Source organism: Xenopus laevis, chromosome 4L, assembly GCF_017654675.1.
Source record: "Xenopus laevis strain J_2021 chromosome 4L, Xenopus_laevis_v10.1, whole genome shotgun sequence".
NCBI lineage: Eukaryota > Metazoa > Chordata > Amphibia > Anura > Pipidae > Xenopus > Xenopus laevis.
Genome location: NC_054377.1, coordinates 25,770,718 through 25,781,718, shown reverse-complemented (window position 1 = coordinate 25,781,718; position 11,001 = coordinate 25,770,718). Strand labels below are relative to the sequence as shown.

At 39.9% G+C, this 11,001-nt stretch overlaps 1 protein-coding gene across 1 annotated transcript in view; it reads left to right on the top strand.

Moving 5' to 3' along the window:
• The window catches only part of irf7.L (interferon regulatory factor 7 L homeolog), a 28,328-nt gene extending 28,201 nt beyond the window's left edge, over positions 1-127 (top strand). The window contains exon 12 of the mRNA XM_018257597.2: positions 1-127. This exon is cut by the window's left edge and continues 1,097 nt beyond it. The gene's annotated coding sequence lies outside the window, so the exon portion shown is untranslated.
• The last annotated feature ends 10,874 nt before the right edge of the window (positions 128-11,001 follow it).

Here is an 11,001-nt window from a genome sequence, read left to right as displayed (position 1 = left end):
GTTTTTTTTCCCCCCAAGATCCATGCAACTATATCCATAGATACATACATTCTACTGTTCTTACTGTTTTCCTATTTACTGCTGTAACAACATTTAAGATTGTTGTTAATAAAGTATTGGTAGTTCACGTTTTTTCTTCGTTTTCTTCATTGTTTCAAAAAAAAAAAAAAAAAAAAACCCCAAAAATTAAATATCTAAAAAAAAGTATTTAAACATATATGACATGGAGTTAAAGGAGAAATAAAGCTCAACAAAGAATTAGGCTAGAAACCTTCTGTACCACCAGCCTTTAGCAGTGACGATCTGGGCCTCCAAAGATGCCCCTATGGCTTCCCATCGCCTCTTCGGATTCGCAGCACATATTGTGATATATTAGAAGTCACCTTAGAGTTTACTCACTTGGCAACTCACTTGCCAACTGTCCGGGTTTGACGCAGACATCCCGGTTTTCAGTAGTGCTGTCCACGTCAAAACTGCCTTTCCTGGTTTTCCAAAATAAGAAAATCAGGCAGGATTCCATGAGATTGATGCAGAGATCGACCAATTGCCAGTTGCCACATACTGCCCCGCCCACTAACATAATTGACCTTTCCCATCAACATCACTGATCCGCCCTGCAACGTCATTACCGCTCCCCCTGCCCAGAGTTAGTGGTGGCAACCCTACCTTCAACCCTGGGCCTAAAAATGGTCAACAACATTTTTGACTTCTGTTACCCTTGTATATAACAGGATCAAGAGTTATTGCACTCTGCAAGACCCCCCAGTTTGGCCACTGATTTACATCATCACCCTCCATAACCTTCATGGTTCCAGGTCAATACACAGGGCCGTTCCTGCCATGAGGCAAGATGAGCACCTTGCTTCAGGCGGCAGTGAACGGCCAGTTACAAGGGGCGGCAAAAAGCCGCCTCCTGTAACTTTAATGAGTGCAGTACGCACTCATTGCACTAGTGATACCGCTCCTTTTGACCCGCACCAACGCTTAACCTTTAAGCGCAGATCAGGAGAGGGGGCGGCGTCGGGGTTGTTGCCTCAGGCAGCAGCAGCTCAAGGGTTGCCCCTGCCAATACATCATCCCTGGAGTTAAATCATCTTCAGTTGTCACATGACTAAGGGTTCTGCAGAATTGAATCTAAACACTAAGGGGCAAATTCACGAACCTCCAGAAATTCGCCAGTGACGGCTTCGCTCACATCGCCACACTTTGCCAGGCAAAAATTTGCCAGGACACTAATTCACTAAAATGCGAAGTTGCGCCCGAATGATGGCGAAGTTTTGCTAGCGTTAATTCAACAAGCGAAGTTGCGCTAGCGTTGGCTAATATGCATATGGCAGGAAGTTAAATTTCAATGGACGTCTATGTTGCAGCAAATACATTACACCACACAAGCCCAGGGAACCTTAATAAAATAATTATATTGTCCTACACATGTGCCCAGTGTATAGTTTATGTGCCATATGTAAGGAAATGTAGGGGGGAAGCCAGGTACCCTAAAAAATATTTAGGATCTTTTGCAGCCTATCACCCTGAAAAGTCGCGTTTTTTGGAACTTAGAAAAATGTTCAAATTTTTTTGAGGAACTCCTATCTACTCTATTGCACTTCACCTGGTCTGAGGTGGTGAAGGCAAGTCTGGCGCAAGAGGTAACGTTTAATAAAATCCGCATCTTAGTTAATTTGCGTAGTTACGTCCATTTGCCAGAGCGAAAATTCACTTGGCGTTAGAGTGCGAAGTAACGATACAGTCTATCTCCTTCGCTAGCAAATTTAGGCCAGCGCCCGTTAGTAAATCAGCAAGTCCCGCAATGACTTCACGCTGGAATCACTTCGCCCTTTAGTAAATTTGCCCCCTAGGATTTATCTGAACCCTTCAAAAATTGCAGGATTGCTGCTAAATCCCCCAAAGTGGGATTTGTCTGAATTCGGATCCGTAATTGTGAATATGAATATTTACTGTATTTGGAGTCTTCTCCTGACTCTTTCCAGCTTTCCATTGGAGGTCACTGACCCCATCTAAAAAGCAAATGCTCTGTAAGCCTAGAAATTTATTGTTATTGCTACTTTTTATTACTTATTTTTCTATTCAGGCCTCTCCTATTCATATTCCAATCTCTTATTTAAATCAGTGCATGGTTGCTAGGGGAATTTGTACCCTAGCAACTAAATTACTGAAATTGCAAACTGGCGAGCGGCTGAATAAAAAGCTGAATAACTCATAAAGCACAAATAATTAAAAATAAAAGCAATGTCTCAGAATATCCCTCTCTACATCAAACTAAAAGTTAATTGAAAGGTGAAAACCCCCTTTAAAATACAATGGTGTTGCCCCTGTAGAACAGAGGCTGATCTGATCATTTGGCCCCTGGACCCAATTCACAAAATGGATAAATTCTAGTGATTGTATTTTATAAATGTGATTATCAGGTGTGTTTGGCTTATATAGACATGAGACCATACTGAGAAATTTAGAAATGTATCCCTTCCCCCCGCCATTGGCTGTTGTTATTCCATCACAAACAGAGAGGTGTTAATCTGTGAACGGATCTGTGGTTTCGTTTACTGGAGAAATGAAACTATTTGCTGGAATTCAACGATAAAGAAACAGGAATAAAACAATGAGAATATGTATAAATAGGAGCTTGGTGTGTCTTTAGCAGCCCTATGAACTGGGAATATATACTGTATATAAACACACCTCCCAACTGTCCCGTTTTTAGAGGGACAGTCCCTCTGTTGACAGCTCAACCCGCAGTCCCTCGTTTGTACTGGAAAGTCCCGTTTTTCTCTGCACTGAACAGCCAGAAAAAGAAACAATGTTTCTAACTTAATTGGCTTTTGGCAGACAGTCCAGAACAGCCACAGCTGCTTATAATATACTTTTGTAACAATTTCAAGATAAGGAAATAAGTAATTGTAACAATATAAGATAACAAGTCCCTTGGGAAAGTTAAGACTCACATCTTGAAAGGCAATTCACCTTCATTAGCAAAACTGTAATAACTGGGGAAAAAAAACCCCACAGAAATATGTTCAAACTTTTATAAACTGGCAAATTTTGTAAAATGAACATGGTAATTGGGGGGTGTGGCCACAAAAATTTACAACTTTTTGTCCCTCTTTTTATTTTCAAACTGTTGGGAGGTAGGTATGACCTAATGCTGCTGTTTTTTTCTTCAGCCCCGTGTGTAAAGTCATTTTTAATTTTTTTTTAAATTGATATTAAACCAGGCACTCCTGAAATAACAACAAAAGGTGGCTTTGAGAAATGGAAATGGCTGCTGTTCTATTTTGGGGCTTGTGACTATGAGTGGCCAATAACCTCATTCTCTGCTTGATAATTAATGATGACCCCTAAGCTTAGCTTCTCAACAGCTGCTCAGAGCCCACTGAGCATGTGAGTTTCGCAGACACTTTCCAAGATGGTGACCCCCTGTGACCAGATTGAAGTCCTGGATCATTGCTGCTATTGACAAGCTGAAACTTTAGGCTGGTGCAGAGTTCAGTATATAAAACATGGCATTTTTAACCCTATTCATTTTTAGTTCTCCTTTAAGATTAGCCCTTAGCCCGCCCCTAGGGTTGCCACCTTTTTTTAAAAAAATTACCAGCCAGTGATGGGGGCAGTAAAGCTGTGATGTAAAAAGGGGCGGAGCCACGGGTAAATGGGCGGACTGTGACATAAAAAGGGGTGTTGTGATGCAAAAGGGGGTGGGGCCCCATCGCAAGAGGGGCAGAAGACAAAGGAGAAGTAAGTTTCTCCTGGAGGGCCAAGGGCTCCACTCCACCACCTGCCCATGTTCCGGGGTTTTTCCCAGTACCCCAGCAGGACAGTCTGACACTGAATGTGCCACTTGCCTCTACACTGCCTACAAGTTGGTGAAGACAAGTAAAAGAGTCCTCTGCACTCAACCCATTATCAGTATATTTAAGACAGCGACATTTTGTGCATACTGCTACTGAAAAATGCCTTACCCTTTAAACAAAACAGGGATTGTTTGTCCATATATTGCAATATATTTAAAAGGATCAGTAACAATTGTTTTTTTTAAAAAAATCGTTAGTAGAGAACAAAAAATAACACAGACAAATTAAACTTTTAAATCTCGAAGTCTCTATTAAGAAATAACTTACCGACGATCCATCATGCGGCGCTCTATTTCTCCTCCCTGGCTATCTCCTATACGGAAATGGATCGCCTTTTCTGAAGAGGAGCGCAAGCAGAGTTTCGGTAAGTTATTTCTTAATAAAGACTTAGCGATTTAAACGTTTAATTTGTCCTTTTGTTTTTTTTTTGTTCTATATGAACGATTTTTTTTTTTTTTTTGTTTTCCACCATCAACTGCATCAAAAATTCGCCATGAGTCTCTCATCACTTTGCGTGACAAAACAAAAAGACGCAACAAGCGCATACATCATTGTATCCTTCCCCTCTCCTTCCACATCAACCAAAGGCAACCGACTGTCTATATAAGGACATCGTTTGTTCATTTTAATGTGGGATACAAAGCACCCAGATATGATCTGATTAATGATTAGTTGTGCCTGTGTTTGTAAGCTAGTACTGATATATAAACTATAGATGGTACATTTTGCTCAAATAGCAACAGTTACAAAGGGGCAGATTTATTAAGGCTCAAAGTCAAAATTACCATTTTTATTTGGTCAAAACACTCAAATTTGAATTGTGAATTATCCAAACTCGATTCGAGTTTTGATTCGAATTTCGAGATTTATCATACTCTGGCCCTTTAAGAACTTAATTTGACACCTAAAACCTGCCAAATTACTATAGGGGTATTGGACCTATTATCCAGAATGCTTGGGACAGATGAACATATTCAGTTGTAAAGTATCCTCCAGTGGAGACATTAAGAATAGCATTTACAGTCATTACATACATTTCCCATCAAAAAGAATCTTATTCGTTCTATGTCCAGCCCATGTGATCACCTCTAGAACTTTTGGTTTCACCGAGTCTGCGGCTCCTTCTCAGCCAACTTGGATCTGTAAAATAATGGAGTCCCACACTCCTATAGCAATAGCCGCACTTCAATTATGCCAAAACCCCAACCCATGAGACACCCAAAACTGACCCACTTCTCCGATCTGGGGGCTCCATCAGCTGTGCACCCTGTTTAAGTCACACCCACCTGGACTTGGTAGGCCAAACTGGCCCTATGCCATACCAGACAGCCTTCATGTTGTACATGTATGGGATCAGTTATCCAGAAAGCTCCAAATTACAGAAAGGCTGTCTCCCATAGACTCTATTTTATCCAAATTTTTTAAAAATATTTCCTTTTTCTCTGTAATAATAAAACAGTAGCTTGTACTTGATCCCAACTAAGATATAATTAATCCTTATTGGAGGCAACACCAGCCTATTGGGTTTATTTAATGTTTATATGATTTTCTAGTAGACAAGGTATGAAGATCCAAATTAAGGAAAGATCCGTTATCCTGAAAAACCCCAGGTGCCGGATAACAGGTCCCATTCCTATATATGGTATAAGCTAGGCCAGTTTATATAAGTGGATCCTACGCCCTAAGTGCTCCCAGTATTGTTATTTTAGTAGGATGAGTTTTTTTCTTTAACCCATCACTATTTTTCTTTACCCGTCCTGCTTTTTGGTTTACCGAACGGAGTCTGTATTTTCCCATTCTTGCCATGTTTTATTGTGCCTACCCTCTGTTATTGACGATGGGACATATAGTATCATATCTAAGTATCTCTAATCTGCATTTAGAAGCCTTTGGGTGGCCATACACCGGCCGATTAAAGCTGCTGTCTCAGCAGCTACAGACGGAGTTGGCAGTTTATTGGCCTGTGAATGGGGCCCTTGGGAAGTCTTACACAATTGTGATTGGTCTGAAAATTGGGCAAATAGTTACAGATGGTAAGCACAGTAAAACACAGAGCGAGAATGGTGAGGGCCACATCGGTGAGTGGATAAGGTTCTCTACTGACACGTCTTTGTAGGCCCCCCCCCATCATGATATGATTGTTAGGTGGGGAACCAAACTATTGGATCATCTCGATTTGAATTATCGTGTTGATGGACTTATTGGGTAAAGATCTGCTCATTTGCCTTTATATCTCTATATCTCTATATCTCTATATCTCTATAACTCTATATCTCTATATCTCTATAACTCTATATCTCTATAACTCTATATCTCTATCTCTATCTATATCTCTCTCTCTCTCTATATATATATTTATATGTATAATCCTACAATCAAATGACTACAGGTATGGGATCCCTTATAGTAGCAATGACAATAAATTTGTAGCGTTACAGAGCATTTGTTTTTAATATGAGGTCACTGACCCCCACCATTTGAAAGCTGGAAAGAATTAGAAGGCAAATAATTCAAAAACTATAAAAATTTAAAAGTTGCTTAGAATTTTGCCATTATGTAACATACTAAGGGGCAGATTTATTAAGGGTCGAATTGAAAATTCAAATTCAACATTTTTTTACGGTCAAAACTCTCAAATTCTAATTTTGAGTTATCCAAACTCGATTAGAGTTTTAAGATTTATCATACTCTGGCCCTTTAAGAACTCAAATTTGATTTTTCACCACATAAAACCTGTTGAATTACTGTATAAGTCAATGGGAGAGGTGCAGTGACCAATTTGGTGTTGTTTGTAGGGATGCACCAAATCCAGGATTCGGTTCGGCCAGGATTCGTCCTTTTTAAAGCAGGATTCAGATTTGGCCGAACAGAATCCTAATTTGCATATGCAAATTAGGGGCACAAAACAAGGAAATGAAAATGTTTTTCCCCTCCCATCCCTAATTTGCATATGCAAATTCAAATTCGATTTTCGGCCAAATCTTTCACGAAGGATTCAGGGGTTCGACTGAATCCAAAATAGTGGATTAGGTGCACCCCTAGTTGTTTGTAGCCTTCCTGACATTCAAGGTTTTTTTTCCAAAAAAAACTTGAAACAAGTTTGGCCGAATTTGATTCAAATTCAAGTTTTCGAGTCGGTAAAATTCATCCGAGTTTGACATATTCGATTTTATCAATAAGTAGTTGAATATTCGAATTTTGAGTAAAATCAAATTCATGCGAGTTAAAAAAAACTGGCATGAATTCGAAATTCGACCCTTGATAAATGTGCACCTAAATGTTAACTTTTAGGTAAACCACCCCTTTAACACCCTTGGTTTGTCAATGAGCTGATGAACAGGCAGACACCTGGATACTTTTGGCCATATAGTATATGAGATAATGAATCGCAGCATCGGTATTCCCTGACCCCTATAAACGTCAACATTAGCTCTTATAATTATACAACACAAGTACAGACACCAATATGTAATAAACTAATAAAACAAGTTTGCCCTGGTGCAGTAACCCATAGCAACCAATAAGATTTTGGATTTTAAACAAATTACTACCTGCTATAGGTGACCAGACCATTAGCAAACATTGAATCTATTGTTACAAACTTGTTGTGCCAAATTGTGACTCTCCTATGCTTAGATAATCCTACAATGATTCTACTAATAGATGACAAATTGGCTTGTGTTTACGCACTATCCCCACCTACAAGTACAGGATAGGTCCAGGATGCTCAGGACCCGAGCCTTTCCGGATAACGGACCTTTCCGTAATCTGGATCTCGAAACATTAAGGGTTTAAGCACACGGGCAGATTTAGTCGCCTGGCGAATAATCGCCTCTTCTTCGGGGCGACAATCTCCCCAAAAAATCGCCTGCGGCAATGCACTTGCGGCGCTTTGATTCCCAACTTCGGGCGGATTCGGAAACTGAAGCGCCGCGAGTGCATTGCTGCAGGCGATTTTTTCATTTTAGCAGGGGGAAGGCAGTTCGGGGAGATTGTCGCCCATAGAAGAGGCGATTAGTCACCAGGCGACTAAATCTCCCCGAATCTGCTCGTGTGCTTAAACCCCAAGTCTACAAGAAAATCATGTAAACATTAAATAAACCCAATAGGCTGGTTTTGCTTCCAATACAGATTAATTATATCTTAGTTGGGTTCAAGTACAAGCTACTGTTTTATTATTATAGAGAAAAAGGAAATAATTTTTTAAAAATTTCGATTTTTTGGGTAAAAATAAAAGTCTATGGGAGATGACCTTCCTGTAATTCGGAGCTTTCTGGATAACCGGTTTCCGGACAATGGATCCCATACCTGTAATGGGAAGTGACTTTTTATCAGGGGTGCCCAGCCGTCAGCTAAATACAACCACAAGCACCAGAGGCGTATGAACGTATTTTTTTTATTTTGGGCGACGAGGTACATTTTTCCTAATATAGGAGTGAGGTCACAACTGTAATATAATATTGTTCTATTCTTACAGTCGCAACATCACAGCTGTATCTTTATAACAATATTATTTACAGGACATCATAATAATATGGACATATTATATAACCATATTCAATTAACGGGTAATTCATTCTTGCAGTCCTATGCAGCTGCCATTATACAACTCAGTGGAACTCTTAGGGTAAGGCCACACTGGGCATTTTGGGGAGATTTGGTCGTCTGGCGACTAATCGACTCGTCTTTGCGGCGACCAATCTCCCAAACGCCTTCCCTCACTCTGCGCTGGCTAAAATGAAAAAACGCCGGCACCCAATCACACGCGGCGGTTTGGTGCGACTTCAGAAAACAAATCGCAGCGTGTGATTAGCGCCGGCATTTTTTCATTTTAGCCGGCGCAGAGTGAGGGAAAGGGTTTGGGAGATTGGTTGCCGCAAAGACGAGGCGATTAGTCGCCAGGCGACCAAATCTCCCCAAAATGCCCAGTGCGACCTTACCCTTATTGAGTAACTCATGTGATAGACATAAACACAATAAAGAGATTGGACAACAGATGACCAATACATGTATTAGCTCCTCGGTTGCTATTCAGCCATATTGTTACCTGTTCAGATGTTACTTACGATTATTGTGCGTCACTTTGGAAACCGGATTTTTTAGTCTGACAGGGTGACAGACACATATGAAACTAGAGAATCAAAAAGTGCTGCAACAATTTAATTTAATTACTGCCAAATGTAATGTATATAAAGTCGTACTTAAAGCTTTTAGTTAAAGGGGTTGTTCACATTCGAGTTAAGAGTGATATTCTGAGTCAATTTGCAATTGGTTTTCATTATTTATTATTTATGGTTTTTGAGTTATTTCGTTTTATATTCAGCAGCAATCTGGTTGCTAGGGTTCAAATTACCCTGCAACCATGCAGTGATTTGAATTAGAGACTGGACTGTGAATAGGAGAGGCCTGAATAGAAAGATGAGCAATAAAAAGTAGCAATAACAATTCATGTGTAGCCTTACAGAGCATTTGTTTTTTAGATGGGGTCAGTGACCCCCATTTGAAAACTGGAAAGAGCGAGAAGGAAAATAATTCTAAAACTCTAAAAAAAAAAAAAAAAATTAATAAAGACCAACTGAAGCGTTTCTTACAATTGGCCATTCTATAACATACAAAAAGTTAGCTTTAAGGTGAACCACCCCTTTTTGTAAGATTGCTTAGAATACTCTTCTGAGCACTTTTATAACTTTTTTTTTTTTTAGGCTTCATCAGATTATTTTGATAGTCTGACCTAAACCCTTGTATTTTGCCTAGGCAAAGGCCACTCAGAACAGCAAAAGCTTAATTAACTGAAATGTGAAGCGTCTCCTGACACCTCCCTGCTCACTTCTAGTGCTCCGGTCACACTAGAAGTAGGACTGAACAGAGTCGCATCAATTACTGTAAATTGCAAACATGCTCAGAAGAGTAGGGACTAGGTCACCTTTATTAATAAAATAAGAAAGAGCCAGCACTTTAGGATGGAACTGCTTTCTGGCAGGCTATTGTTTCTCCTACTCGATGTAACTGAATGTGTCTCAGTGGGACCTGAATTTTACTATTGAGTGCTTTTCTTAGATCTACCAGGCAGCAGTTATCTTGTGTTAGGGAGCTGTTATCTGGTTACCTTCCCATTGTTCTGTTGTTTGGCTGCTGGGGGGGGGGGGGGGGGAAGGGAGGAGGTGATATCACTCCAACTTGCAGTAGAGCAGTAAAAAGTGACTAAAGTTTATCAGAGCACAAGTCACATGACTGGGGGCAGCTGGAAAATTGACAATATGTCTAACCCCATGTCATTGCAATGCAGGACAAATCCACGGCAAGTAGTCAGACAGCAAAAAATCATTTTATTGGGGTGAATATCCAAAGTCACACTACATGTTCCGTGTGACTTTGGATATTCACCTCCCCAATAAAAGGATTTTTTGAAGTCTCAAACTACTACAAAAAATCATTTTATTGGGGTGAATATCCAAAGTCACACTACATGTTCCGTGTGACTTTGGATATTCACCTCCCCAATAAAAGGATTTTTTGAAGTCTCAAACTACTGCCGTGGATTTGTCCTGCACTTCAACCTTCTTTGAGCAATTCGACTAGGGTATCAACACAAGACAGCACCCAATAGACGAAACGCGTCAGGAGGAAGTGGCTGACGTAAGGTATGCAAACCGGGGGGGGGGGGGTGAAGAGACACTGCACTATGGTGTGTTTTTGAATGTATCAACATGAATGTTTGCTGTGGATAAAATGCACAAATAAATGTTTTAAGTAAGAAGCTGTGCATGTCTCTAATGTATATGTAGCATTTGGAAGTGGACCCGTGCATAGTACTTACTATAAAGATAGCTCATACACCAAAACTTTATAATTAAATATCAACACCCTGCAGGACAACCAAGTGTCGGTGAGCTACAGTTCATCTTATACATTTTGGAATGTAGCCCCATGTCATATTTCAAAATTAAATATTAAAAAATCTTTTTGCTCTTTTAAGAAACGGATTTCAAAACAGAAGTCTGCTGGAGCAGCACTATTAACCGATGCATTTTGGAAAAAAAAAAAACTTGTTTTCCCTTGACAGTATTCCTTTAAGCATCAGAAACAGTAACTTTTAGTACAAGAACTGCCTTGGAAAAATTAAAACAACAATAAA